This window comes from Nilaparvata lugens, chromosome 14 (assembly GCF_014356525.2).
Source record: "Nilaparvata lugens isolate BPH chromosome 14, ASM1435652v1, whole genome shotgun sequence".
NCBI classification, from domain to species: domain Eukaryota; kingdom Metazoa; phylum Arthropoda; class Insecta; order Hemiptera; family Delphacidae; genus Nilaparvata; species Nilaparvata lugens.
In genome coordinates this window covers 5,980,336-5,985,027 of record NC_052517.1, presented here as the reverse complement: position 1 = coordinate 5,985,027, position 4,692 = coordinate 5,980,336, and positions in this window count along the sequence as shown.

Sequence of the window (4,692 nt, the reverse complement as noted above, 5' to 3'; positions counted from 1 at the left end):
ACTTCAGATTTGTAATGCCAAGGGAATTTTTAGTTGTTTTGTTTGTAGCAGTGTTCAATGACGTGTCGTCTGCTAACCGCGAAATTTCAAATTGTATTTTTCTGGTAATGTTTATTAATGCAGTAATTCTATTATCTTACAAGTTTTAAAAAGTCAGAATTGATAGTTTATCATCTTATAGTTAAGTTCAACCCCTATAAGACTCAAATTATTGGGATATTTGAAGGAATATTTCAAAATACACTAAAGAACTGCAAATAAATTCATCCTTTTTCATATTCTTTGTTTCAGTTCTCTGTTAATTTTATCAGTTTGACAATAAAATATTCATAATCCATGGTAAAATTGTCACATATCAGACTGAGAGCAACAATATCATTTACAAGATATTCTGGTAGTTTTAAGGCAATCTCAATATAGTATGACATTATATAATTAGTGAGAGAATTCCCAGTCTGGGCACAATTTTTGAACAGTTAATCTTCAAATTTACTTCTTTGGTCAATATTTCCAGTAGGAAGAAAGACTGTTTCCCCATTTTTGCCCTTCGCCTGTTCAACGACCTACCTGTCAATGTGAGGAATCTGCAAGGAAGTGATTTCAAAATTAAAAAATAGTGACGTGGCTGAAGAATAACCCATTCTACACCATGAGTGGATATTTCGATGCACACAAGGACAACATAGCCTCTTAAAAGTATATTCATGACGCCATCTATCCAGTTCACTGGTCTTTGATGAAGAAAAAGGAATGAGGAAAAAGGAATAAGTAGCGGAAGTCCTTAGTTCTATTTATATAAGCTTTTATTGGATATTTGAAATAAGTAGCCTATTATAATTATTATAGTAATAATATTCCAGCTGTTGGTTAACTGCCATCTTTTCTAATAAAATCTTTCATCTAGTATGTAGTAGTCAATTTAAATAATTCATTTGAAATCAAGCTGTAATACATGATTTTATTTAAACTAATATATATTTTACTAAGCTTCATTCATAAAAATAAAATAAGATTTAATTATTATTCTGAACTTATGGAATTGAAAGGATATAAAGGATCTAACCCAACATTTATAAAAATTTTGGATTACTATCAACTCACTATTTAACTGTCAGTATTCCTCATAGTTATAGAGATGTGTCGTTCGGTCATGACCCGTTCGAATTGAACGGGTCATTAAGGTGAACGAGTGATCCGGATCACATTTATTCAAAAAACCCGTTCATCAACTGGGGTAAACCCTTGTTTTTTACTGTCTTTACACATCAACTGTGGTGAACTTTTTTTTTCCTACAGTTACGTTGAAAAGTGGCCATTGCTGCACTGATTACAGAACGCAAAGAATCACTTTTCCGCTCTAGTGCGGGAAAAATTTTTCTGCACTCCAGATTTGCAACATGACAACGCAAAATACTTCGTAGGTTATATGGAGCAACAGTGCAGCAAAATCAAAATGAAGTTGGTAACAGTGACTGCTGTGGCTGCTATAGTGAGCAGAGGTGCAACCAAGCACAACGCGCTAATTATTATTCATTATATATTATAACCAAGGACAACGAGGACTTTAGGATTAAGGTTTTTATCAATAATAAAATTACACAGAAAAACATTTGATGCATTTCAGGCAATTTTACCCATAATTACCCACTTTTCATATTCAATGGTAACTGTAGGAAAAACTTAATGTGAAATAAGTGCGCAAAGTTCCTCTGCTGCACTCAAGAAACCATTCCTAACGTTTCTTTCGGTGCAGCAAACTGTCACTTTGCGCACTAGTTGCACAAATAACTATTTTGCTTGTTTATAAAAGCTTTTAGAAAATTAAACGGTTCAATTGAACGGGTCGCGGCAGTGAATGTGAACGACTGACCCGAATCAGTAAAGTGATCCGAACTTCCCATCTATACTCATAGATAATAACATTGCTTCAAGATAATTAGTTTATTGCTGACAAATCAAAGTAAATTCCAATTTAGGATGTGACCTTAAAATCGACATCACCTACTTCCAACTAAAATTTTTCCAATTTATTTCGATTTATCAATTTTGTAAAATTTAGTTATATTTCAAAGGAAAGGTTTACCACACAATAAAAACAGCAAAAATCATTCAGAATTCAATATATAATTACAATTACAACACAGTTATAATCGTATTAAAAACATTATAATTGTAATTATACACAATTTTTTCTTTTCCATCAATCAATAATAAAACTTAATACATATTTTCATATTTACACTATGTACACATGTTTATTAATAAAAATAGAAAGTATACTATATTTACAATATTATTGTTAATCAATTACATATTTAAGGTAGATTTTTATATTTTAAACGCGGCTTCAAGGCGTATGGTCTCAAGTTAAAACAGTGCTTAACTGTTTAAACTGTTTTATACTTGGTTTAAAACAGTGATCAACTGGGAAAGAAAAAAATTATGAATATTCAGAGACTAAATTATGTGAAAGATTTGAAAATTCACAAAGAAATTGACATTTTAGTGAAAGCTGAGAAGACGTGCAAAAATCTCAACATTTTTTAAATATTAGCAGAAATTTTGTCCAATTACAATATATAGATAGTGAGATTCCCGATATAAAATCAGCAGCTAATTAAAATTGGTGTTGCTATCCTTGTCTGTCATTAGACAAAGCAGATAGCTCTACCCTTTTCCAACTCCGTACCGTTTCCAAATCGTTTCTAGGCTTTGCAGAAATATTATGAACCGCCACAATATTTAATCTCAATCATAAAAATGTATTAATAACTATTTTTTCTTGGTGTGTATGACAGTATATTTTTAGTGTACAACTACGAAACTTGACCTATTTCGGACTTTGTGTAACCTTATCCAAATTTGGAAGAGGAATAGCACAAGGTTACCTTATTTTTTCTCTCCCTATCATTTTTGATGATGTACTTATTGTATCAATCAATCAATAAAGAATAAAAATGAAGTAGCTAGAAGTATAATTTCTTGATGGAAATAACAAATCATATTGAGATAATATATTGATAATATTGACAAAAATCAACAATAAATACTATATCAGAAATAAAAAAGGGTACTTAAAGTTTTCATATTGTTCTTTTTAATACTATATCAGATATAGGGGGATAATTTGAATCATAGCTATCTACTATAGAAGGCGGTGGCAACAGAGAATTGGCAACTATGCCCTCCTATCTTTTCCACTGACTTTATAAGGTGAATCCCACTATAGAAATATTTGATAATATGTATCTTTAGAATCATCATAGAAGAATCAATTTTTGTGTAAGAGGTTATTATAAGGCACCCGTTTAAAGTTCATATAAGGACGCTTTATGAAAGATTTTACAGGTACAGAATAATTTATTTTCAAGGTGAATAAAATTCCAGAAAATTTAAAGCTAGATTCCCAGTTACCAGAATCAGTGAAAATATCATTCCCATGTCTTCTAATGGGACCTTTCACGCTCAGCCCGACCGGCTAGTATGAATTGTCCCATAAGAACTCAGAGGAATTATATTCTAACTGAATCGGATACGTTCACTGTTACTGATAGGCAGGAATCCAGCTTTACACATCCAGCTATCTTGGTATTTGCTCCAAATTTCAATAATTGAGAGAAATAAAATTTAAATTTGAATTCAGATTTAGGGCCGGTTTCAGAGCTCGGGATTTAGCTAAGCCCTAGACTTTAAACAGCTGGAGTCAGGAAATTGGTTATCCAAAACGGGGCGTAGTCGCAGTCATTGTCATAGTCACGTTTGGATTAAATTGAACTAGAAAATTAAACACAAAATAAAATAAAGAGAAAATAGTGTAATAGTGTGACAGCTATTTTGAATTATTTAGGAATGTCTAATTTCGTCAAGGAAAAACGTTTCCAATTATAGAAATAAGAAAATAAAAACTACGACTACTGTTATAAAAGCTGCGACTACGCCCCGTTTTGGAAAGCCAATTTTCTGACTCCAGCTGTTTAAAGTCTAGGACTTAGCTAAATCCTGAGCTCGGAAACCGGCTCTTATTCTATCTACATTCTTGGATGAATAGATTCTCTCTAACATGGTAACTCCATTCAATAAGATTAGTTACAATTACATATTTTACATACATTTACCACTATTTTTAAATATTATAGTGAGGCACATGTTCATTATCTATTCAAACTAATTTTCTCATTTATTATCTATAAATAAAACAAATAATATCCTTATAATATTCGGGATCCTTGAGGGTTATCCTTAAATTTGGGGGACTTCCCACAGAGTGAAGTTTACTAAACCAGTCACAAATTTTTTGTTTGGATTTGAAAAATAAAAAAATACGTTCAAGCTGCGTTTACACCTTAGACCAGTTATAGAATAGACACGCTGGGAGGTCTAGCCTCTGAAGCCAACATCTACTGCCATATCACCATATCGTGACGTCAGCATCGGATAGAAAACAATGTAAACAAACTCTGCAGAAAAGTTTTCTATCCGATGCTGACGTCACGATATGGTGACGTGTCTATTCTATAACTGGTCTAAGGTTTACACCAAAGTTATTATTTATTTTTCCGTCCTTATAGATTCTATTAGATTGAAAGGAACTTGACAAACACATATGTTCATCATGTGTATGATAAGTTATATTCAATCTAATAGAATCTATAAGGATTGGTGTAAACGTAGCTTTAGGCTACTAACTAAAAC